Source organism: Rhinatrema bivittatum, chromosome 1 (genome assembly GCF_901001135.1).
Source record: "Rhinatrema bivittatum chromosome 1, aRhiBiv1.1, whole genome shotgun sequence".
Lineage (NCBI taxonomy): Eukaryota > Metazoa > Chordata > Amphibia > Gymnophiona > Rhinatrematidae > Rhinatrema > Rhinatrema bivittatum.
The window spans coordinates 8,532,207-8,559,794 of NC_042615.1; the positions used below are offsets into that span (position 1 = coordinate 8,532,207).

Here is a 27,588-nt window from a genome sequence, read left to right on the forward strand (position 1 = left end):
GACTGTGTGATTTTCTGGGTCACGAGAGGGTTGGGCCGCCAAATCTCCACTCCTCTTTGCCACCGCTTGCAGCCCCATATGGCTCGCACCCAGTGGCGCACCAAGGGTCTCCGGCACCTGGGGGCCAATGCATGTGTGTGCCTCTCCGGCATCCCCCCGTAATCCTTCTTGTACTAATGCTTAAGGTCACAGAAAATCAGTGGCGTCTCTAGACAGAAGAATTGTTGGGGGGGAGCCAAAATGACATTTCTTCATCACCCCCACCTCTATAGCATGGATCCTGCTTTCAAATTGGTTATAAAAAAAAGTGTTAATAAAAAAGTCCAAAGGGTCTTCTGCGTAATTTTAAAAAGCTGGCCAGTTTCACACTATATAATGATTTGATAGCCTCATTCAGCTAATTCTATATGGCTAGGAGAGTGAAGTCTGGAATATATAGGAAGGGACAGAATGTCAATATAAATCCTGCACCTCCAGTTCTGTAACTCTGTGCATCCACTGAAATTCCCCCAAACAAATGGAGCTTGGATGCTTCCCTTAATATAAACCCTGCACCTCCAGTTCTGTAACTCTGTGCATCCACTGAAATTCCCCCAAACAATGGAGCTTGGAGGTTTCCCTTAATATAAATCCTGCACCTCCAGTTCTGTAACTCACTGTGCATCCACTGAAATTCCCCCAAACAATGGAGCTTGGATGTTTCCCTTAATATAAACCCTGCACCTCCAGTTCTGTAACTCTGTGCATCCACTGAAATTCCCCCAAACAATGGAGCTTGGATGCTTCCCTTAATATAAACCCTGCACCTCCAGTTCTGTAACTCTGTGCATCCACTGAAATTCCCCCAAACAATGGAGCTTGGATGCTTCCCTTAATATAAACCCTGCACCTCCAGTTCTGTAACTCTGTGCATCCACTGAAATTCCCCCAAACAATGGAGCTTGGATGCTTCCCTTAATATAAACCCTGCACCTCCAGTTCTGTAACTCTGTGCATCCACTGAAATTCCCCCAAACAATGGAGCTTGGATGTTTCCCTTAATATAAAACCTGCACCTCCAGTTCTGTAACTCTGTGCATCCACTGAAATTCCCCCAAACAATGGAGCTTGGATGCTTCCCTTAATATAAACCCTGCACCTCCAGTTCTGTAACTCTGTGCATCCACTGAAATTCCCCCAAACAATGGAGCTTGGATGCTTCCCTTAATATAAACCCTGCACCTCCAGTTCTGTAACTCTGTGCATCCACTGAAATTCCCCCAAACAATGGAGCTTGGATGTTTCCCTTAATATAAAACCTGCACCTCCAGTTCTGTAACTCTGTGCATCCACTGAAATTCCCCCAAACAATGGAGCTTGGAGGTTTCCCCTACAGCTCATCATAGTAAAAGATATTTTCAAATGCTGGTGTCACCTCACAGTAACAGCAGCACAAACACCTTCCTCTGCCAGGCACATTGTGAACTAAAATAAAACCTCGCAAAAAAGACACTCAAAATCTATACTGCAATCCCATTGTAACACAACAGTAATAACACCAAGGACTCAAACAACAATAACCCTACCTGTAAATAAGCAAGGGTAAATATTACACTGGGTCCTAGAATACCAATACACCACCTACTGAGGAAACAAAACAAACCCGATTGCTATAGATCCCTATACTAGCAGAATCTCTCATCATGGTCACACACACAGAGCAGAGACAGACCCTCACCAAATACAGAATAAAGCCACATAAAGTATAAATAGAAATGCGCAGACAAAAACTGAACTGTAAAACGCATCATGCCAGACTCTATACAGTGTAACAATGGAAAAACAAAAATGTCACCATTCCTCATGAAACAATCAATAAAATCAAGATATATAAATCATGAATATTAATATCATACTAATAAAATAATTTCAAAACAGCTGATGAATAGAATATCCAATAATTAAAGACTCAAGCAAATTTTGAAACCTTTATCAAAACACCAATAAAATATTTCAAACAGAAGACATCACACACTACCCAATAATTAAAATGGTAGTCAGTCAAGAAAAATGAATTTTAAAAGCCACCTTTACTTACCCTCTCCAGCAGTTCTCCTACTTCTTTCCCTTGCAGGCCACACCAGAAGCAGCAGTAGCTGCTGAAGCTGTCCTCATGGTCCTCTTCCTTAGGGACCACAACCAGTCTCTTCTCTCTCTCTCTCTCTCTCACACACACATCAATCACACCCTCAAGACCAGTTTCTGTCTCTCACACACCAATCATCTCCCCAACCAGTATCTCTCTCTCACACACAAGCACACACATACCACCAGTCATCTCCCTGTTCAGTTTCACACATATGTCGCCTCTCTGGCCAGTCTCTCTCAATCACAGAATGCTCTCGCTCCCCTTACTTACACGCAGGATTTCAATCACACACACGCCCTCCTCTCACAGCCACAAGCCAGCCAAAAACATGCTCCATCTCTCTCTCGTACACACGCATTGACTCACACAAGCACCCTCCCTGACTCACATATACACCACACACACAGAAGCACCATTCTCAAAAAAGATATAATTGCGATGGAGAAGGTACAGAGAAGGGCTACCAAAATGATAAGGGGAATGGAACAACTCCCCTATGAGGAAAGACTAAAGAGGTTAGGACTTTTCAGCTTGGAGAAGAGACGACTGAGGGGGGATATGATAGAGGTGTTTAAAATCATGAGAGGTCTAGAACGGGTAGATGTGAATCGGTTATTTACTCTTTCGGATAATAGAAAGACTAGGGGGCACTCCATGAAGTTAGCATGGGGCACATTTAAAACTAATCGGAGAAAGTTCTTTTTTACTCAACGCACAATTAAACTCTGGAATTTGTTGCCAGAGGATGTGGTTAGTGCAGTTAGTATAGCTGTGTTTAAAAAAGGATTGGATAAGTTCTTGGAGGAGAAGTCCATTACCTGCTATTAAGTTCACTTAGAGAATAGCCACTGCCATTAGTAATGGTTACATGGAATAGACTTAGTTTTTGGGTACTTGCCAGGTTCTTATGGCCTGGATTGGCCACTGTTGGAAACAGGATGCTGGGCTTGATGGACCCTTGGTCTGACCCAGTATGTTCTTACTCCTTTCTAAGGCACACACACACACAGAAGCACCATTCCTTTCTCACACACACACACAAGCACCATTCCTTTCTCACACACACACACACACACCCAGAAGCACCATTCCTGTCACACATACACACACACACACACAGAAGCACCATTCCTTTCTCAGGCACACACACACACAAGCACCATTCCTTTCTCACATACACACACACACACAGAAGCACCATTCCTTTCTCACACACACACACATAAGCACCATTCCTTTCACACACACACACACACACACAGAAGCACCATTCCTTTCTCAGGCACACACACACACACACACACAGAGAAGCACCATTCCTTTCTCAGGCACACACACACACACACAGAAGCACCATTCCTGTCTCACACACACACACACACACACACACACACACAAAGAAGCACCATTCCTTTCTCACACACACACACACACACACACACACACACAGAAGCACCATTCCTTTCTCACACACACACACACACACAGAAGCACCATTCCTTTCTCACAAACACACACAAGCACCATTCCTTTCTCACAAACACAGAAGCGCCATTCCTTTCTCACACACACACACACACCCAGAAGCACCATTCCTTTCACACATACACACACACACACAGAAGCACCATTCCTTTCTCAGGCACACACACACACAAGCACCATTCCTTTCTCACATACACACACACACACACACACACACAGAAGCACCATTCCTTTCTCACACACACACACATAAGCACCATTCCTTTCACACATACACACACACACAGAAGCACCATTCCTTTCTCAGGCACACACACACACACACAAGCACCATTCCTTTCTCACAAACACAGAAGCGCCATTCCTTTCTCACACACACACACACACACACACACCCAGAAGCACCATTCCTTTCTCAGGCACACACACACACAAGCACCATTCCTTTCTCACATACACACACACACACACAGAAGCACCATTCCTTTCACACATACACACACACACAGAAGCACCATTCCTTTCTCACACACATACACACAGAAGCACCATTCCTTTCTCTCACACACACACAGAAGCACCATTCCTTTCTCACAAACACAGAAGCACCATTCCTTTCTCACACACACACACACAGAAGCACCATTCCTTTCTCACACACACACACACACACACACACACACACACACTGAAGCACCATTCCTTTCTCACACACACACACACACACAGAAGCACCATTCCTTTCTCACACACACACACGCACACACAGAAGCACCATTCCTTTCTCACACACACACACAGAAGCACCATTCCTTTCTCACACACACACACACACACAGAAGCACCATTCCTTTCTCTCACACACACACACACACAGAAGCACCATTCCTTTCTCACACACACACATACACACACAAGCACCATTCCTTTCTCACACACACACACACGCACACACACACAGAAGCACCATTCCTTTCTCACACACACACACACAGAAGCACCATTCCTTTCTCACACACACACACACACAGAAGCACCATTCCTTTCTCACACACACACACACACAGAAGCACCATTCCTTTCTCACACACACACACAAGCACCATTCCTTTCTCACACACACAGAAGCACCATTCCTTTCACACATACACACACACACAGAAGCACTCTGCCGATCTAAGGCCCCCCGCTGAACAGCTGGTCTCTGGCGGGGGTTAGCAGCACCGGTGTTCATTTTTTCTCACACACACACAAACACAGAAGCACCATTCCTTTCTCTCACACACACACACACAGAAGCCCCATTCCTTTTTCACACACACACACACACAGAAGCCCCATTCCTTTCTCACACACACATCACACACACAGAAGCACCATTCCTTTCTCACACACACAGAAGCACCATTCCTTTCTCACACACACACAAGCACCATTCCTTTCTCACATACACACACACACACACACACAGATTCACCATTCCTTTCACACACACACACACAAACACAGAAGCACCATTCCTTTCTCACACACACACACACACAAACACAGAAGCACCATTCCTTTCACACACACACACACACACAAACACAGAAGCACCATTCCTTTCTCACACACACACACACACAAACACAGAAGCACCATTCCTTTCTCACACACACACACACACACACACACACACACACACAGAAGCACCATTCCTTTCTCACACACACACACACAAACACAGAAGCACCATTCCTTTCTCACAAACACAGAAGTACCATTCCTTTCTCACACACACACACAAGCACCATTCCTTTCTCACACACACACACACACACAAACACAGAAGCACCATTCCTTTCTCACACACACACACAAACACACACAAACACAGAAGCACCATTCCTTTCTCTCACACACACACACACACACACAAACACAGAAGCACCATTCCTTTCTCACACACACACACACACACACACACAGAAGCACCATTCCTTTCTCACACACACACACACACACACAGAAGCACCATTCCTTTCTCACAAACACAGAAGTACCATTCCTTTCTCACACACACACACAAGCACCATTCCTTTCTCACACACACAGAAGCACCATTCCTTTCACACATACACAGAAGTACTCTGCCGATCTAAGGCCCCCAGCTGAACAGCTGGTCTCCGGCGGGGGTTAGCAGCACCGGTGTTCATTTTTTCTCACACACACACACACAGAAGCCCCATTCCTTTCACACACACACACACACACACACACACACAGAAGCACCATTCCTTTCTCTCACACACAGAAGCACCATTCCTTTCTCTCACACACAGAAGCACCATTCCTTTCTCACACACACAGAAGCACCATTCCTTTCTCTCACACACAGAAGCACCATTCCTTTCTCTCTCACACAGAAGCACCATTCCTTTCTCACACACACAGAAGCCCCATTCCTTTCTCACACACACAGAAGCACCATTCCTTTCACACATACACACAGAAGCACCATTCCTTTCACACATACACACAGAAGCACTCTGCCGATCTAAGGCCCCCAGCTGAACAGCTGGTCTCCGGCGGGGGTTAGCAGCACCGGTGTTCATTTTTTCTCACACACACACACACACATACACAGAAGCCCCATTCCTTTCACACACACACACACACACACACAGAAGCACCATTCCTTTCTCTCACACACAGAAGCACCATTCCTTTCTCTCACACACAGAAGCACCATTCCTTTCTCACACACACAGAAGCCCCATTCCTTTCTCACACACACAGAAGCACCATTCCTTTCTCACACACACAGAAGCCCCATTCCTTTCTCACACACACAGAAGCACCATTCCTTTCTCTCTCACACAGAAGCACAATTCCTTTCTCACACACACAGAAGCCCCATTCCTTTCTCACACATACAGAAGCACCATTCCTTTCACACATACACACACACACACAGAAGCACTCTGCCGATCTAAGGCCCCCAGCTGAACAGCTGGTCTCCGGCGGGGGTTAGCAGCACCGGTGTTCATTTTTTCGCCGCCGCCGGCCCCGATTTTTATTTCTTCAGCCCCCGCTGCTTGGTCTCTAGCGGGGACTGACTAGGCGGCGCCCATCTTCATTTTTTCGGCTCTCGCAGGCTTGGTCTCCCGCGGGGGCTGTCTGGGAGGCACCGGGCCGGCCCATCTTCTTTTCTTCGGCCTCCGCCGGCCACGATTTTTATTTCTTCGCCCCCGCTGCTTGGTCTCTAGCGGGGGCTGACTAGGCCCTTGAATTGATGGAGGTCACTGGGCTGAATGCAGGCTGCACGTGGTCGAGACCACGTGAGCAGCTAAACCGGCCCACCGGGGGAAGCCCGATCCCCCGATAGGTCAATCCGCCCCTGCTGGCTGAGCAATCAGATCGGGTCTTGTTGGGGGAGGAGGTCAGATGGGTCTGTTGTGGCCGGCGCCAAGATAATTAATTAAATCTGTCTTTGGGGCGGGCTGCCGGCAGCGGCTCTTTTATTTTTATCGGGGGGGGGGGGGGGTGGGGCGGCGGCTTAATGCAGCTCTTTTAATTTTACCGGGGCAGCGGCTCTCTTAATTTTACAGGGGCAGCGGCTCTCTTAATTTTACAGGGGCAGTGCCGCCCCCGGGAAGCTGGCGCCCTAGGCGACCGCCTAGTTTGCCTAGTGCTTCCGCCGGCCCTGGATGGCGCTGGTGACCAAGAAACCTAAGCACCTTTCTTTCTGTGTTGCCTGTCAAAGTCGGGCATCTCAACCTAATGTGTCCTCTAACACAGTAGTTCTCAATCTCTTTTCTGTCGGGAGACACCTGACAGATGGTTCTGACATGCGTGACACACTGACCCATGATCGTCACGGGGCTAGATGTAAAAGTACAGTTTGCATCCACGGGAACCCCCCTGACCCACAATAATGGATGTAAAGCAGAATTACGACATTCCCCATACAACTCACCCTACAAAAAAGATATTCTGGTTCTGGTGTCATCTCAGTAACAGCAACTCAAACTCCTTCTACTTCTAGGCTCAAAGCCCTACTTATGAAAAGACAGCAGTTTACCACCAATGCATGTCCTCTTGAGAAAACACAACAAATAAGACTGATACAAACGCTTACATGCTAGCAAAATATCTCATCTCGGTAACAGACACAGAACCGACCTAACATACTCCCAGGATCTGTAGTAATGCACATAAACTAATCCGCACACAGTTACACCTGTATTATGGAATACACTCAAACAGGAGCAACCCTATCTATGAAAAGGCAACACTACAAATATTAAATCAGGCCCTAAACACCAATACACCTCTTATTAGGAAAACAGAACTAGCAAGCACTATAGATCCCCACACAGAAATAATTGTAAAACTATACTAATAAGCAGAATAAATGTTTCTAAACAGCTATGAACAGAATAACATCCAACAATTAAAAACTCATAAAAACTATTAAACATTCTCCAAACACCAATAAAATATTTCAAAACAGCAATCACATAATATTCAGTAATTAAAATGGCAGTCAATCAAGAAAAATAAACTTAAGCCACCTTTACGAAGCCCCTCCATCAGCTCTCCTACTCCTCTTCCATGCAGGCCAGTAGCACACACCAGAAGCAGGAGTGGCTGAAGCTCTGTACTCATGATCCTCTTCCTTAGGGACCACAACCAGTCTCTTAGTCTCTCACACACAGACAGACACATATCAGTCACACCCCCATGACCAGTTTCTGTCTTTCACACACCAATCATCTCCCAACCAGTCTCTCCCTCTCACGCACACACACACACACACACAGGCTTCCCACTCCCATTTTCTATCTTACATATCAGGCTTCCCACTCCCATTTTCTATCTTACATATACAGGCTTCCCACTCCCATTTTCTATCTTACATATACAGGCTTCTCACTCCCATGCTGTCTCACACACACCCAGATTTCTCACTCCTATGCTATCTCTCTCCACATGCACAGGCTTCTCATTCCCATAATCACTTTCTCTCTCACACACACACACACATTCCATTCATCTCCCTGAGCAGTCACTTCCATTGTCTCTCCTATATACACACACATCACCTCTCTGACCAGTTTCTCTCAATCACACACATGCTCACTGTCACACACGTTACATAGATGATCTCAATCAAACGCTCTCACTTACACACAGGCTCTCAGTCATAGTTACACATGCACACTCTCAATCACACATACATACATTCTCTCACTTACACACAGGCTCAGTCACAGTTACACATGCACACTCTCAATCACACATACATACATTCTCTCACTTACAGACAGGCTGTCTCTCTCTCTCTCTCTCATTTCCTGCCCCCCCTCCCCCCGAGCACAAATGGTAGCTGCAGCAGCCTCTTCCTCTAGTCCCTGCAGGCCAAGGAAGAAGAATTCCCATCGGCCACGGGAGGCTAATTCTGTTGTCTCCTGTGCCGATTTCTGGCTGCTTCTGATTTTGCTCCGGGCCCACGCTACTGCTTGGGGCAGATGTTGCCACCACTACTTTTTCATGCAGCAAGGCTCTTTCTTCTTCCCGCGCACCCCACTGCACATCACTTCCTGTTCCGGGCCAGGGGGGCAGGTGCGGGAAGAAGAAAAGGCCCAGCCGCAGTTGCCAGCCTCCACTAACACTGCTGCTGTTGCCATCCGGGCTTGAACGTGCTGATAGCCCAGGCGGCAGCGGTGGAAGACAGTCCCTCTCTCGCTCGGTGAAGGAAGAGCAGCAGGAGACGGGTAGCACACGACACACCTGCTGCTGCTGCTTGGTGACACACTGCTGTGTCGCAACACACCGGTTGAGACTCGTTGCTCTAACATGTGTTAGCGGTGCTTACAGGCTCAGGTGGAATTGTCTCTCTCTGACATCGTTAAGCCTGGGACCTCCCAGCCTGATGATGGTCTGGTTAAGGATTTGTCCGGAGATACGGCAGATCTTGGAACTTCCTTGACTGTTTCCTCCACAGGAGATGGCAGCTCAGTGGGCCCCGTTCCAGTTCCTTCTGGGATTGGCCTGGATCCTGCTGCTTTTTCTTGGGTGGAGTTTTCTCAAGGTTTGCAATCCTTTCTTCCGGTGCAGTCCTCGGTTTCACCAACACCTGTCAGGTCGGATCCTCAGCCAGTGGCCCCTCCCTCTTCCAGTCCTATGTTTAAGTGCCGGAGCACGCCTGAGTTTGCTGCGGGCATGGATGGCACGGATATGAGAGACACACACTAAAGAGATAAAATTCCTGGATGGAATAAATGACAATTGGTTCAGGAGCTGATGAGAGAGGGAGCAATTTTAGATCTAATTCTCAGTGGAGCACAGGATTTGGTGAGAGAGGTAACGGTGGTGGGGCCACTTGGCAACAGTGATCATAATACCATCAAATTTAAACTAATAACTGGAAGGGGGACAATAAGTAAATCTGCAGCTCTAACACTAAACTTTCAAAAGGGAAACTTTGATAAAATGAGGAAAATAGAAAAAAAACTGAAAGGTGCAGCTGCAAAGGTTAAAAGTGTTCAACAGGCTTGGACATTGTTTAAAAATACAATCCTAGAGGCACAGTCCATATGTATTCCACACATTAAGAAAGGTGGAAAGAAGGCAAAACGATTACCGTCATGGTTAAAAGGTGAGGTGAAAGAGGCTACTTTAGCCAAAAAAACATCCTTCAAAAATTGGAAGAAGGATCCATCTGAAGAAAATAGGATAAAACATAAGCATTGTCAAGGTAAGTGTACAACATTGATAAGACAGGCGAATAGAGAATTTGAAATGAAGTTGGCCATAGAGGCAAAAACTCATAATAAAAACTTTTTAAAATATATGCAAAGCAAGAAACCTGTGAGGGAGTTGGTTGGACCATTAGATGATCGAGGGGTTAAAGGGGCTCTTAGGGAAGATAAGACCATTGCAGAAAGACTAAATAAATTCTTTGCTTCCGTGTTTACTAATGAAGATGTTAGGGAGATACCAGTTCCAGAGATGGTTTTCAGGGGTGATGAGTCAGACGAACTGAACGATATCACTGTGAACGTGGAAGATGTAGTAGGCCAGATTGACAAATTAAAAATTAGCAAATCACCTGGTCTGGATGATATGCATCCTAGGGTACTGAAGAAACTCAAAAATAAAATTTCTGATCTATTAGTTAAAATTTGTAACCTATCATTAAAATCATCCACTGTACCTGAAGACTGGAGGGTGGCCAATGTAACCCCAATATTTAAAAAAGGCTCCAGGGGTAATCCGAGTAACTATACTCCAGTGAGACTGACTTCAGTGCCAGGAAAAATAGTGGAAACTATTCTCAAAATCAAAATTGTAGAGCATATAGAAAGACATGGTTTAATGGAATACACTCAACATTGATTTACCCAAGGGAAGCCTTGCCTAACAAATCTGCTTCATTTTTTTGAAGGGTTAATAAACATGTGGATAAAGGTGAACCGGTAGATGTAGTGTATTTGGATTTTCAGAAGGCGTTTGACAAAGTCCCTCATGAGAGGCTTCTAAGAAAACTAAAATGTCATGGGATAGGAGGTGATGTCCTTTCGTGGATTACAAACTGGTTAAAAGACAGGAAACAGAGAGTAGGATTAAATGGTCAATTTTCTCAGTGGAAAAGGGTAAACAGTGGAGTGCCTCAGGGATCTGTACTTGGACTGGTGCTTTTCAATATATATATAAATGATCTGGAAAGGAATACGATGAGTGAGGTTATTAAATTTGCGGATGATACAAAATTATTCAGAGTAGTTAAATCACAAGGGGATTGTGATACATTACAGGAGGACCTTGCAAAACTGGAAGATTGGGCATCCAAATGGCAGAAGAAATTTAATGTGGACAAGTGCAAGGTGCTGCATATAGGGAAAAATAACCCTTGCTGTAGATACACGATGTTAGGTTCCATATTAGGACCTACACCCAGGAAAAGGATCTAGGCATCATAGTGGATAATACTTTAAAACCGTCGGCTTAGTGTGCTGCAGCAGTCAAAAAAGCAAACAGAATATTAGGAATTATTAGGAAGGGAATGGTGAATAAAATGGAAAATGTCATAATGCTTCTATATCGCTCCATGGTGAGACTGCACCTTGAAAACTGTGTACAATTCTGGTTGCCGCATCTCAAAAAAGATATAGTTGCGATGGAGAAGGTACAGAGAAGGGCAACCAAAATGATAAAGGGGATGGAACAGCTCCCCTATGAGGAAAGGCTGAAGAGGTTAGGGCTGTTCAGCTTGGAGAAGAGACGGCTGATGGGGGATATGATAGAGGTCTTTAAGATCATGAGAGGTCTTGAACGGGTAGATGTGAATTGGTTATTTACACTTTCGAATAATAGAAGGACTAGGGGGCATTCCATGAAGTTAGTAAGTTGCACATTTAAGACTAATCGGAGAAAATTCTTTCACTCAACGCACAATAAAGCTCTGTAATTTGTTGCCAGAGGATGTTGTTAGTGCAGTTAGTATAGCTGGGTTCAAAAAAGGTTTGGATAAGTTCTTGGAGGAGAAGTCCATTAACGGCTATTAATCAAGTCTACTTAGTTAATAGCCACTGCTATTAATTGCATCAGTAGCATGGGTTCTTCTTAGTCTTTGGATAATTGCCAGGTTCTTGTGGCCTGGTTTGGCCTCTGTTGGAAAAAGAATGCTGGGCTTGATGGAGTCTTGGTCTGACCAAGCATGGCAATTTCTTATGTTCTTATGTCCTTATTACATGATCAAATTTGAATTAATGACTGGAAGAGGGATAGTAAGCAAATCCACGGTTCCAGAGCTAAACTTTCAAAAGGGAAACTTTGATAAAATGAGGAAAATAGTTAGAAAAAAACTAAAAGGAGCAGCTACAAAGGTAAAAACGTATGCAAGAGGCGTGGACATTGTTAAAAAATACCATCCTAGAAGCACAGTCCAGATGTAGTCCACACAGTAAGAAAGGTGCAAGGAAAGCAAAATGATTACAGGCATGGATAAAAGGTGAGGTGAAAGAAGCAATTTTAGCCAAAAAATCTTCATTCAAAAATTGGAAGAAGGATCCAACAGAAGAAAATAGGATAAAGCATAAGCATTGTCAAGTTAAATGTAAGACATTGATAAGACAGGCTAAGAGAGAATTTGAAAAGAAGTTGGCTGTAGAGGCAAAAACTCACAGTAATAACTTTTTAAAATATATCCGAAGCAGAAAGCCTGTGAGGGAGTCAGTTGGACCGTTAGATGATCGAGGGGTTAAAGGGGCACTTAGAGAAGATAAGGCCATTGCGGAAAGATTAAATGATTTCTTTGCTTGAGTGTTTACTGAAGAGGATGTTGGGGAGGTACCCGTAATGGAGAAGGTTTTCATGGGTATTGATTCAGATGGACTGAACCAAATCACGGTGAACCTAGAAGATGTGGAAGGCCTGACTGACAAACTGAAGAGAATTAAATCACCTGGACCTGATGATATACACCCAAGAGTTCTGAAGGAACTAAAAAATGAAATTTCAGATCAATTAGTAAAAATGTGTAACCTATCATTAAAATTATCCATTGTACCTGAAGACTGGAAGGTGGCTAATATAACACCAAATATTTAAAAAGGGATCCAGGGGCGATCCAAGAAACTATAGACCAGTTAGCCTGACTTCAATGCCAGGAAAAATAGTGGAAAGTGTTCTAAACATCAAAATCACAGAGCATGTAGATAGACATGATTTAATGGAACAAAGTCAGCATGGCTTTACCCAAGGCAAGTCTTGCCTCACAAATCTGCTTCACTTTTTTTGAAGGGGTTAATAAACGTGGATAATGGTGAACCGGTAGATATAGTGTATTTGGATTTTCAGAAGGCATTTGTCAAAGTTCCTCATGAGAGGATTCTAGGAAAAGTAAAAAGTCATGGGATAGGTGGTGATGTCCTTTCATGGATTACAAACTGGCAAAAAGACAGGAAACAGAGAGTTGGATTAAATGGACAATTTTCTCAGTGAAAGGGAGTGGGCAGTGGAGTGCCTCAGGGATCTGTTTTGGGACCCATGCTTTTCAATATATTTATAAATGATCTGGAAAGGAATATGACGAGTGAAGTAATCAAATTTGCAGATGATACAAAATTGTTCAGAGTAGTTAAATCACAAGCAGATTGTGATAAATTGCAGGAAGACTTTGTGAGACTGAAAAATTGGGCATCAAAATGGCAGATGAAATTTAATGTTGATAAGTGCAAGATGATGCATATAGGGAAAAATAACCCATGCTATAGTTATACAATGTTAGGTTCCATATTAGGTGCTGCTACCCAAGAAAGAGATCTAGGCGTCATAATGGATAACACATTGAAACCATCAGCTCAGTATGCTGCAGCAGTCAAAAAAGCAAACAGAATGTTAGGAATTATTAGGAAGGGAATGGTTAATAAAACGTAAAATGTCATAATGCCTCTGTATTGCTCCATGGTGAGACCGCACCTTGAATACTGTGTACAATTCTTGTCACCACATCTCAAAAAAGATATAATTGCGATGGAGAAGGTACAGAGAAGGGCGACCAAAATGATAAAGGGATTGAACAGCTCCCCTATGAGGAAAGACTGAAGAGGTTAGGACTGTTCAGCTTGGAGAAAAGACAGCTGAGGGGGGATAAGATAGAGGTGTTTAAAATCATGAAAGGTCTAGAATGGGTAAACGTGAATCAGTTATTTACTCTTTCGGATAGTAGAAAGACTAGGGGGCACTCCATGAAGTTAGCATGGGGCACATTTAAAACTAATTGGAGAAAGTTCTTTTTTACTCAATGCACAATTAAACTCTGGAATTTGTTGCTAGGGGATGTGGTTAGTGCAGTTAGTATAGCTGTGTTTAAAAAAGGACTGGATAAGTTCTTGGAGGAGAAGTCCATTACCTGCTATTAATCAAGTTGGCTTAGAAAATAGCCACTGCTATTAATTGCATCAGTAGCGGGGGATAGACTTAGTTCTTATGGCCTGGTTTGGAAACAGGATGCTAGGCTTGATGAACCAGATAAGTAGCTCCTCTCCAAAATGCCCATATCTCATCCACCACTTTGCTGGATAAAGCCTCTAATTCAGGGCTTCCCAAACCTGTCCTGGGGACTCCACAGCCAGTCAGGTTTTCAGGATATCCACAATGAATATGCATGAAATCAATCTGCATAAACTGGGGCAGATTTTTAAACCTGCATGTGGGTGTAGATTTGTTCGCGCAACCCGGCGTGAACAAATCTACGCCTGATTTTATAACATGCGCGTGCTGCCGCATGCATGTTATAAAATCCAGGGTCGGAGCGCACAAGGGGCTGCACAATTGTGCAACTTGCACGTGCAGAGCCATGCAGCTTTCCTCCGTTCCCTCTGAGGCCACTCCGAAATCGGAGTTTCTGACTTTTGTATTATGTGAGTTGGACAAAAATCATTGAGTAATATTTATTTTTTTAAATATCTCAGCGGCCTTTGATTCTGAGTCCCACCTAATATTATTAAGGAGACTCGCTGAGAATGTCGCTGAGTGGTTTTTTCTTCATTTTAAAACATGTCTGGGGCAGAATTCCTCTCCAGCATGGGGTTCCTCAAGGGTCTTGCCTTTTAGCAATGCTTTTTTATGTTTACTTTTCACCTTTGTGTAAATTGCTTGAGTCTCTGAATGTTGTATTTCGATGTTCAGTCCCTGATAGGTGGGAAAATAGTATCAATCAATAACTCCTGTGGTAAATGAAACCACCCATTGGATGCTTAAAACTAGTCTTTTGGTCAATGTAAAAAAAACTCTAAAATGATCTCTTTTTCTTGAGTATTAGAGGTTAATACCCCCATTTCTTTGAAAATTGGAGGATCAGATGCGACAGTTGTCGAAATAGTCATGATTTGGGTGTTCTTTTGGATATGAGATTCTCTATAGATGCATAGCTACAATCTGTAGTTAGAATATGTTTTTTTCAAATATAGCAAGCTACTATAAACCAGGTTCCTGCCCCCACAAGCTTATGTGTTGGACTCTTATAATGTGAACCAAGCTGCGTCTGGATATGAGTGATGTATTTTGGAAGTGCCAAAACGTTTTTCAACCCTGCAGCGACTGCAAGCCACTGTAGCCAAGGTGAAGGAATATAAAAATGTCAAGGAGATCACGTGATGTGGTGAGCGAGGTCGGCCACGTCTGATTTCGCTCCGAACGGCTCATCCTGCTTTTCGACCCTCCCTAATCTTCTTAAACCCATGGGGCAGACCTTCAAAAGCTGGATCTGGACCCACCCCATGTCCACAACATCCTTTATGTCTAAATCGCCGTCGAATATGGCACCAAAACTGGCGAAACAGGACAAAGAACACCCTAAGGGAGCAGATCCTAAAATGGCTCCCGGAACACCAGCTATGGTGAACGGAGAGAACTCTTCGGTAAATGCTTTGTCACCCTCCACAGTAACGGCAATTAAGGATGCAGTGCTAGCGGCTTTGGAGGGTAAGCTAACGGGGGATATTGACCAACTTGCTGAGCTGCGAGACTCTTTCAGGAATATGCACCCCGCCTGACCCAGGTCGAAGAGCGGATGTCATCCCTGGAAGATGCAGTTTCGGAACTTCAGGGAAAAGTGGTTACCCTGGAAAACAAACTCCAGGAACAAATGGATAAATCTGAAGCCCTCGAGAACCATGCCCGAAGGTCGAATATTCATTTTTTGGGTATCCCGGAGACATTAGAAGATAACTCACTGCGCCTTGCGTTGTTAAAATGGCTGCTGGAAGCTTTAGGCCTGCCAGAGCTGCAGGGGCCTTTAGAAATAGAGTGGGTGCACCGCATAGGAGCACGGGGTCCAGCCCAGTCCCGGCCACGAGTAGTTATCGCTAAAATTTTAAATTACCGTCACAAGGAGCTCCTCATGCAAGCGGCCCGAAAAAGTGAAAATCTACAATTTCAAGGAATCCCCGTTCGTTTGGCTCCAGACTATTCAGCAAAAGTGGCTACCCAACGGCGGGCATACGCACCTATCTGCAGTACCCTAATTGCCAAGAATATCCGTTTGTAATGCAGTTCCCAGCAAAATTATGCATTAACCATGCAGGTAAATGGCAAACGTATAACAGTGTTGAAGAGGCCAACCCAGTTTTTGACTCTCTAAACAAGTGACTTAATCTTGATGTATGACTGTTTCGGGGTTCACTTTCATTATCTGAATCCGGAGGTTGGAGGCAGGCTCTGAGCCAAAAGAGCACTCATATTGATCTTTAGTTCAGTACATGAGACTGAACGGTTTTTTTTGGGTATGGAAAAGGGAAAGGGAGGAAGAGAGGGGGGGGGGGCTGGGATTCTGGTATTCTTGGTTATGTGGGATTTTGTCTTAGCACATTCATTATATGCACGTTTCAGATGTCTGAGATTCTGGGAGGCAGTGGTGAATTAGAGGACCTGGTCAGCTGGGAGCCAATCCTCTGCCCTATTTATGTATGGATCCATTTTCTTATTATCTTCTATAGGGGTTATGGGGAGTAAATGTAGGTTAATATCGTGGAATGTAGATGGAATGGGAACTCCCATTAAGAGGAAAAAAATCTTTCAACACTTACAAAGATTGCGGGTCAGTATAGCATGCTTGCAGGAGACTCACCGCTCTGATTCTGAGAGCAAAATATTATGTTGAGAGTGGGCCTCTGCTTGCTATTTCTCCGTGGCCAAGGGTAAGAAAAGAGGAGTAGCCATCTTAGTAGATAAAAATACTCCCTTTACTTTCCAACAGGAACTCAAAGACCCTGAGGACAGATTCATCCTGGTGATGGGAACTCTTGCGGGGAAAGAGGTGACTATATATAACCTTTACGCCCCAAACATGTATGACTCAACCTTTATAAATCACCTATCCACGACACTTTTGACAAAAATGAGAGGGGAACTGTTATTAGTAGGGGATTTTAATAGCATTGTTAGCAGTGCACTGGATAAATCACAACTGCCTAGCAGTTATAAACACACCTCTGAGTCCAGTGTTCGGCAACTGTGTAAGCGTCTGGGTCTTATTGATGTTTGGCGCATCTTACACCCTGAAATTAGGGAATACACACTAGGGATGTGAATCGTTTTTTGACGATTTAAAAAAATCGTCAGATATTTTTTAAATCGTCAAAAATCGTTAGAGTCGCAATACAATAGAAATTCCCCTGATTTATCTTGAAAAATCGTAAATCGGGGGAGGGGGAGGGCGAGAAAACCAGCACACCAAAACAACCCTAAAACCCACCCCGACCCTTTAAAATAAATCCCCCACCCTCCCAAACCCCCCCAAAATGTTTTAAATTACCTGGTGGTCCAGTGGGGGGGGGGGGGGGGAGGGTCCCGGCGCGATCTCCCGCTCTCGGGCTATCGGCGCCATTTTGGCTGCCACTAATATAAATGGCGCCAATGGCCCGATAAAAAAAAACCCCACCCGACCCTTTAAAATTACCCCCTTAGCCTCCCCCACTCTCCCGACCCCCCCAAAAAACTTTTTACACATACCTGGTGGTCCAGGGGGGCCGCAGGGAGCGATCTCCCGTTCCCACGCTATCAGCTGCGCTAAAAAAAATGGCGCCGATGGCCCTTTGCCCTTACCATGTGACAGGGCAAAGGTAGCGCCGGCGCCATTTTGAATATTGGCAATAAGGCCCGCGTGTAGGAGATCGCTCCCGGACCCCCGCTGGACCCCCGTGGACTTTTGGCCAGCTTGGGGGGGCCTCCTTACCCCCACAAGACTTGCCAAAAGTCCAACGGGGGTCCGGGAGCGACCTCCTGCACTCCGGCCGTATTGCCAGTATTCAAAATGGCGCTGGCACTACCTTTGCCCTCACTATGTCATAGGGGCCGACGGTCGGCCGTACTGCCAATATTCAAAATGGCGCCGGCGCTACCTTTGCCCTGTCACATGGTAACGGCAAAGGGCCATCAGCGCCATTTTTTTTAGTGCAGCTGATAGCGTGGGAACGGGAGATCGCTCCCCGCGGCCCCCCTGGACCACCAGGTATGTGTAAAAAGATTTTTGGGGGGGCTCGGGAGAGTGGGGGAGGCTAAGGGGGTAATTTTAAAGAGTTGGGGTGGGTTTTGTTTTTTTTTTTTTTTTTATCGGCGTGGGCCTCACTAAAAAAAATTAGTGATGTGAATTGGAATCGGAACCGATTCCAATTCACATCTCGTAACGATCAAATTCCCCCCCCCCCCCCCCCCCCCAGCTGAACCTGATCGTTAAAACGATCGGGCACACGATTCACATCCCTAATACACACGTCTCTAGAGCGCATGCTACCATGTCAAGGCTTGCCTACATTCTTACTCCTACCACCCTCTTCCCTAGTGTTGCAGAGGTGGATATAGGCTCTATTGTAATAGCCGATCATGCCCCAATTTGGGTAGACTTGTGGCTGTCTACAGCATGCTCTGGTCACAAATTTTGGAGGTTTCCTGGCCAGCTGAAAGAAGATAAAGAATTTCATCAGTATTTAAAAAATAAATGGGAGGAATATACCAAGCATAATGCGCAGCATCATAATGACCCTTCTTTGTTTTGAGAGACGAGTAAAGCCGTCCTCAGAGGGGATGTTATAGCTTATTCGGCCCTGAAACGGAAAAAGTTAACTGCAGATATATTGAAATTAGACACTGAGCTACAGGCTGCGAAGCGGGTACTGGCTACCGCCCCCACAGTTTCCAATAAGGAGACTTACAGAGCCTGTCTCAATGCATTAAATGCACATTTACATATACGAGCTCAGCGCTCTTTGAAAGCATTGGAGCATTTTTTCTTTCGGTTCGGAAACAAATCTAGTAAGCTGTTAGCATGGCTGGTGGCCATCAAACGGAAGAAGACTTTTATTGGAAGTCTCAAATCCTCAGCAGAGATATCTTTCCATATGAGCAAAGATATTTGTGAAATTTTTTGCTTATTTTATGAAGGGTTGTATAGCGAAGATAGTTTGGGGGGGAGCAGGACGAGGAAGACCTGTTTTTTAAGGGCTTATGGCTGCTGCAGATTACACCCCTACAAAAAGAGTATTTAAGCCGACCTATGTCGATAGGAGAGGTACATGGGGTAATCAGGTCCAGTAAAAATCATAAATCTCCAGGTCCTGATGGATTAACCTCTGAGTATTATAAAATTTTAAGCTCCTCCGTTGCTGACTCTATGGTGTCCTTCCTTCTTTAACCACGCCTGGGACACTCAACATTTTCCTATGCAATTTAACAAGGCGTACATTACAGTTTTACCCAAGCCGGGCAAGGACCCTCTTCAGGCCTCATCCTATCGTCCTATTTCCCTATTAAATACTGATCTTAAGATATATGCCCGTATACTAGCGGTACGGCTGAACACGGTCCTGCCCGCAATAATATCTCCGTACCAAGCGGGGTTTGTGAGCGGTCGAAATGCAGGGGCTCATGTCATTCTGCTTATCTCCGCTATTGAATCCTCTCATCACTGTCAATTGAGTCAATGGCTGTAGGCTTCGATTCGGAGAAGGCCTTCGACCGTGTTTCCTGGGAGTATATGTACTCGGTACTTAATAGATTTGGGTTTCCGGGACGCCTCATCACCGCTATCTCCATTCTCTATGATGACCCTGTATAACAAATTGTGGTAAATGACTCTCTTTCAAATGGGTTTCATATCAAGCGAGGTGTGCGACAGGGGTGTCCTTTATCTCCCATTTTATATATTTTGTCCTTAGACCCCCTGCTCCGCAAACTAGCGGAAACACCGATCATCCAAGGAATGCTGCATAAACAGAATTCCTTTAAGGTGGCTGCATTTGCTGACGATATGTTGTTTTTTCTTTGTAACCCGGCTGTGTCCCTGCCTCACGTGTTACACATTCAATCTACCTTTGGAAGGTTTGCAGGCTTAAAGGTAAATGTGGATAAATCTGAGGCATTGGATATTCTGGGTACGTTACAGGCAAAATGGTCCGGTGTTTTTCCGCTGAGGTGGGTTAAGTCTTCCTTAAAATACTTAGGGATCCAAATACCGGCGATTCCCAGCCAAATTTACATGTTAAATGTTAACCCATTAAAATTGAAGTTACTTAAGAATTTATCAACTTGGTAGGGACTGCCTCTATCGTTGTCTGGGAAAATATTATTACTTAAGATGATGGAAATTTCAAAATGGTTATATCTTTTTCATATGTTACCCATCTGGCTAAAAAAAAAAGGACATTTCAGACATTCATAAAGGTATTACTTCTTATTTATGGAATGGTAAAAAAGCCCGTATCCCATTACGGGTAATCATGACCTCCAAACAGGACGGGGGTCTCAACTGTCCAAACTTAGAAAGCTACAACCATGCCAGCCTCCTTCGCCATGTTAAAGACTGGGTCTGCGATTTATCCTCCTACTCTCCTTTGGATCTATATAAAAACTGGTCCTCTCCTCACACTCCCGGTGCCACTTTACAGCTTCAAGATGCTCAACTTCCAACTTACATTGTACGCAGCGTAGTAGTCCGCCCTATTAGACTGGCTTGGAAAATTTTATGTCGGAAGATGAAATTACAGCCGGGTCCCCACGCTTGCTTACCTATTAGAGGCTGCTTGCTGTTCCCATCAGGTATGACATATCTTCTCTTCCAAAGGTGGTATCGGTTGGGTCTGAAGTTTATGTACCAGTTTCTAGACGATAGCGTGGATCCACCACGGATTTACAGTTTTACTGAATTACAAGCTCGCTACCCTTTGCCTGAAGCAGATTTTTTTGGTTATTTACAAATACAGCACTTCTTGCAAGAACAACAAAGACTTCACCCAGAGTTTTTTCGTCATTACCGCGACATGCAGGCTTTCTTGCTAGGTGAAGACGGCAAGCACTGCTCCTGTTCTCAATTTTATGCAGCCTATTATGCCTAAACCCATGGCCTGTTCTGGACTTAGTGGCTAAAAGATGGAATCAGTTGCTTCCTCAAGTTGTTGCCAGGCCTGTCTTCAAGAGGTGCTTTCTGAGAATACCAGGCTCTGTCGAAAACGTTTTATTAAGGGACAAAGCTTACAAATTCTTCCATCAAGCATTTTATTCCCAAAAGCATGCATTCTACATGGGTATTACGCAGAACCAGAACTGTAATAGATGTGCTCAAGTGAACCCAGACTTTTACCATTGCTTTTGGGCATGCCCCAGTCTTCAACTCTTCTGGTTATACTTACAAAACCAGATTAAAAGACTGTGGGGATGTGTTCTTCCTCTAGATCCTGTTATCTGGCTACTGGGTGAGATTCCTGCAACGGTTCTATCTCCTAATGAAGAACAGTTGTTATTGTTCGATAAGATATGCTTAACCACCAGAGATGCTATTTTGGCCCAATGGACAAATCCCGCACCGTCATACCCATCGATCTGGCAGGCAAAATTTCATAAGCTACTGTACTTAGAACTGCTAACAGCGAAGCAAAAATCAAACTTACAATATGCTAAGGTTTGGAGGGTCTGGGAGGTATATGTGAACCTACTTCACGCTACAGAAAGAGACTTGTTAACCATGTAACATTCCCTTTTATTCTGTACTGATTTACCACACCCCTCTTTGGCTCTACAGTGATAACAACCTGCTTTAGAGCAAAAGGCTTATGGGACATCCAATGGCCTCGCCGCTACACTTCCTGTTTATGAACATTATTATATTCGCTAACGGGAACAGGAATTTCTGAACTGCCTCCTATAAGGTCCAGAAGTGAATTCTTCATTTGTATTCTTCTGTTTCCCACAGTTTTTTGATAGTGTTACCAGTGTGTATATTGGGGGGATGGGGGGGGGACTGTAGTGGGTGTAGTGGGACTTATAAATAAAACTCAGTGTTAACGGTCGAGGAACTTTCAGTACACCTAGAGCCTGGTCAAGGATTTGTAATTTACTTTTTCTGCTGATTTCTTAACTTATGCCGGGCTCGTAGGAGCGATGGAAAATAGCTTCTTTTTGCTGTTTCTGCTTCTTTTCTTTTCCCTCTTCATTTCTTACATACGGACTTTTTGAGATGTAACATTTGTGTGAGGCCTTGTGTACTGTGTTTACTTGTTTTACACAGCAAGATGTTGCAATATGACTGTTAATGAATAAAAATTATTATACAAAAAACAAAAGTCAAAATCCCTGTGTGCTTTCTTGTGAATAACATTTGTTCTGCAAGAATCAGCATCCAGCACTCACAGTGTTAAGTTGGGAAAAGGGCTGTACTGTGTAGTCTCCCCAGAGAACAGTACTACATAGCCAGCAGAGGAGGAAGCCAAAGGAACCCTGGGAGACCATATAAGGAAGAAAAGGCACAATTTGTCTGTCTCTGCTTCTATGTGAGGAGCCAGGAAGAGAGAAGTGTATCTTGCAACTCTACAGTCAATTCATCTATTGAGAACTAATTATCAAAAGGAGAGAAAGAAGTCTGAGGAAATAAAGAGAAAGAGAAGTTCTTGCTTCATAGCCAAGCTTTATGTAAGATCCAACAAGGGACAGAGGATCCAGGAGCTGAGAGACCAAGAGACTTCGTTATAGAGATATCCAGGACCAGGAGCACAGGGCTGTATTGTCCTCCTAACAGATTGCATTAAGTACTCTGTGTGCAAAGTTTAGATTATCTTAGCAGAGGAGGGAGAAATTATTTCCTTTCATCACAAATTCAGTATCTCATCTTAACTGCTTCAGTGTTTCAGCCGAAGTCAAGCATAAACCCTTGCCACAGCCATAGGACTGGGAAAGAGAAGCTGATGGTCTTTCTGTAAGAGACTGAAACCAGGCCTGTTTTCTGTTTGGTAGTATCTAAACCATTCGGGGAAGCTCCCCAGGACAGAGAGAGCTTCCACACACTGCAGTGCTCATCTATTTGGTTTGTCATCCTGCCAACTCCAACATCGAGAGGGACTTCTTCATTTTCTTGCTTGTTTTTTGTTTTCCACACAAGTTTGTGTTTGGGACAGGGTGCACCCTTTACAAATTGATGACATTAGAACATACGAACATACGAAATTGCCATGCTGGGTCAGACCAAGGGTCCATCAAGCCAGGCATCCTGTTTCTAACAGAGGCCAATCCAGGCCATAAAAACCTGGCAATTACCCATTGGGGTGGATCTGTCCCCATCCCTCCTGTCCCCCCCCCCCCCCATACTTTTGAGTACTCAGGGATAAAGACAATATTTAAAAGCTGTGTACTTCACTGCTCCCCCCTTCTCCAACCTCTCTCTATCAGCGTTCCTTACTTTTTTTTTTTTTATTTACTATCCATATGAGTATGTTGGTTGCCAGTGTTATTTTTGCATTACTTGATTCTAAGTAAGAAAACTGCAAGTTTATATTATTCTTCACTACTGTATTTTTCCTATTTAATGTCCTGGTTGGATTTACTTCTACATACACAATACTGGTGAAAGGGTTAATTACTGGTTCATTCCGGTGTGATGATTTTCTCTGGTCTGGAGGAAACTCAGAGAATTGTGGTAGTGGGGTGACCAGGACCTCTCTCATCCTTGACTCAGGTATGAACCCAAAGATAAATCATATTCCTGAATATAATTTCTCATGTGGTACTCCCTACCCCAAGCATAGGGGTAATTCATAGTCTGGATCAATGGGGGGGGGGGGGGGGGGTGCACACAAATTTAAAAAAATGTAATAAATTAAAAGATGTAATGGACATTGTTGATTTTAGGCATTTGTGCTGTCTTGTTTAGATTATGCAGGGCTTTACAGCTTTTAATGACTGTGGTTGCTCAGATGATTACTGGCTGCCCATTGCCTTGTCTGCACATATTTCACTCTTTTTTATTTATTTAGAATTTTTCTATACCGAGATTCTTGAACAAAATATCAAATCATATCGGTTTCCATAGAACAGAACAGTCGTGGCTATGGCGTTACATAGAACATTTGAGCAATTGAACATTTGTGCATTCTGATGCAGCTACACTGGTTACCGATTGAACCCTAGATCCATTTTAAAATTCTCTCTTTGATACATCAAACTGTAGTAGGTAACTGTCTTGTTTATCTGAAAACATTGGTACAATTGTTACATCTTCCAAAAAAACAACAAACAAAAAAAAACTTTACGTTCCATGAATCATCAGCTATTATCTGTTCCAATTAGTAAAGAGATGCGTTTAGAGTTAACAGCACTGCGTGCGTTCTCTCAGATAAAAGGACGCGTTTGCAGTTATCAGCACTGCGTGCATTCTCTCGGATAAAAGGACGCGTTTGCAGTTAACAGCACTGCGTGCGCTCTCTCGGATAAAAGGATGCGTTCTCTCGGATAAAAGGACGCGTTTACAGTTAACAGCACTGTGTGCGATCTCTCAAAGGGACCCATTTATAGTTAATAGCACTGCGTGCATTCTCTCGGATAAAGGGACGCGTTTACAGTTAACAGCACTGCGTGCGTTCTCTCAAAGGGACACGTTTATAGTTAATAGCACTACGTGCATTCTCTCGGATAAAGGGACGCGTTTACAGTTAACAGTAGGGATGTGCAGAGCAAAATTTTATGTTCATATTTTTTATGTCCGAAAGGGGGTCCCACTTGCGGCCAATATGGACATAAAAAAAATCCAATGAGTTGGGTATATGTACATATGTGCAAAAAAAAAATTTAAACCCCCTCACCCTCCTTAATCCCCCCCCCCAGACTTACCACAACTCCCTGGTGATCGAGCGAGGAGTGAGGACGTCATTTCTGCAATCCTTGGCGAGAAGCATGTGACGTCGGTGGCACGTCGAGTGACGCGGCGTCACGTGATTCCCGGCGAGTTCGCGCCGGACGGCTCGTTCGGCCCAAAAAGAACTTTTGGCCAGCTTGAGGGTGTCAGGAGGCCCCCCCAAGCTGGCCAAAAGTTCTTTTTGGGCCGAACGAGCCGTCCGGCGCGAACTTGCCGGGAATCATGTGACGTCGGCGTCACGTGATTCCCGGCTCGTTCGCCGGCGTCACTCGACGTGCCGCCGACGTCACATGCTTCTCGCCAAGGATTGCAGAATGGCGTCCTCACTCCGCTCCATCACCAGGGAGTTGTGGTAAGTCGGGGGGGGGGGGGGGATTAAGGAGGGGGAGGGGGTTTATATTTTTATTTTGGCTCAACAATCGCGATTTCCCACATATCGAACATATCTATGTTCGATATGTGGGAAATCCGATCGTTTATGTCGAATCAATTTTTTAAGTAAAAAAAAAAAATGAGTTGCGTTTCACTAATGCGGTCAATCCGAATGCACACCCCTAGTAACAGCACTGCGTGCTTCTCTCAAAGGGACACGTTTACAGTTAACAGCACAGCGTGCATTCTCTCGGATAAAGGGACGCGTTTACAGTTAACAGCACTGTGTGCGTTCTCTTGGATAAAGGGACGCGTTTACAGTTATCAGCACTGCGTGCATTCTCTCGGATAAAGGGATGCGTTTACAGTTATCAGCACTGCGTGCATTCTCTCGGATAAAGGGACGCATTTACAGTTATCAGCACTGCGTGCATTTTCTCGGATAAAGGGATGCGTTTACAGTTAACAGCACAGCGTGCGTTCTCTCAAAGGGACACATTTACAGTTAACAGCACTGCGTGCACTCTCTCGGATAAAGGGACGTGTTTACAGTTAACAGCACTGCGTGCACTCTCTTGGATAAAGGGACGCGTTTACAGTTATCAGCACTGCGTGCGTTCTCTCGGATAAAGGGACGTGTTTACAGTTAACAGCACAGCGTGCATTCTCTCGGATAAAGGGACGCGTTTACAATTAACAGCTCTGCGTACGTTCTCTCAAAGGGATGCGTTTACAGTTAACAGCACAGCGTGCGTTCTCTAGGATAAAGGGACGCGTTTACAGTTAACAGCACAGCGTGCATTCTCTAGGATAAAGGGATGCGTTTACAGTTAACAGCACTGCGTGCACTCTCTCAGATAAAGGGACGCGTTTACAGTTAACAGCACTGTGTGCGTTCTCTCAAAGGGATGCGTTTACAGTTAACAGCACAGCGTGCGTTCTCTAGGATAAAGGGACGAGTTTACAGTTAACAGCACAGCGTGCGTTCTCTAGGATAAAGGGACGCGTTTACAGTTAACAGCACAGCGTGCGTTCTCTAGGATAAAGGGACGAGTTTACAGTTAACAGCACAGCGTGCGTTCTCTAGGATAAAGGGACGCGTTTACAGTTAACAGCACTGCGTGCACTCTCTCGGATAAAGGGACGCGTTTACAGTTAACAGCACTGTGTGCGTTCTCTCAAAGGGATGTGTTTACAGTTAACAGCACAGCGTGCATTCTCTAGGATAAAGGGCCGCGTTTACAGTTAACAGCACTGTGTGCGATCTCTCAGATAGCTCCCGATTTCTGGAATTCCTTTCCTTCTGATTTGTATCTCATTCAGGATTATAAAAGGTTTAGAGTCTGAAAGCCTTTATGTGAATGCTTTTAAATGATGTGAAGATTGTTTTATGTTTATTTATTTTTACTGTTGTAATCCACTTTGAACAATATTTTGGCAATGAAGGTGGAATATAAATTCTTGTAATTAAATAAAAATATTTCCCACTCAAAAAGCACAAATGTTTCACTCAAAAAAAGCTGAAGAGTACTTATCTGGATAAATGACTGCTGCTAAATGCAACCAGATATTCAGCTGGATAAGTTCTTACTTACAGTATCTGACTAAATGGTGCTGAATATCAAACAATAAACCTAGATGACCCTCCATGAAGTTACTTAGCAGCCCAATTAAAACAAACCAGAGAAAAAAATGTTTCACTCAATGCGCTATTAAGCTCTGAATTCAATGCCAGGGGCTGTAGCAGTTAGCATAGATGGGTTTAAAAAAGGTTCCTGTTATTAAGCAGAACAGAGCCGGGACAAGCTTTTTCTGTGCCTGGGGCAGATATACAGAATTATGCCCCACTCCCTTCACCTACCAGTGTCTGCTCTGACATGGCGCTTTCTCCTTTAGCAGCAAAGGCACAGCTGTTTATAATGGTGGCAGCTTCAGC

General features: G+C 44.4%; 1 protein-coding gene across 1 annotated transcript in view; it reads right to left on the minus strand.

The window, feature by feature from the left end:
- The window catches only part of LOC115078027 (2-hydroxyacylsphingosine 1-beta-galactosyltransferase-like), a 162,375-nt gene that overhangs the window by 111,457 nt on the left and 23,330 nt on the right, over positions 1-27,588 (minus strand). The window lies entirely within an intron of this gene.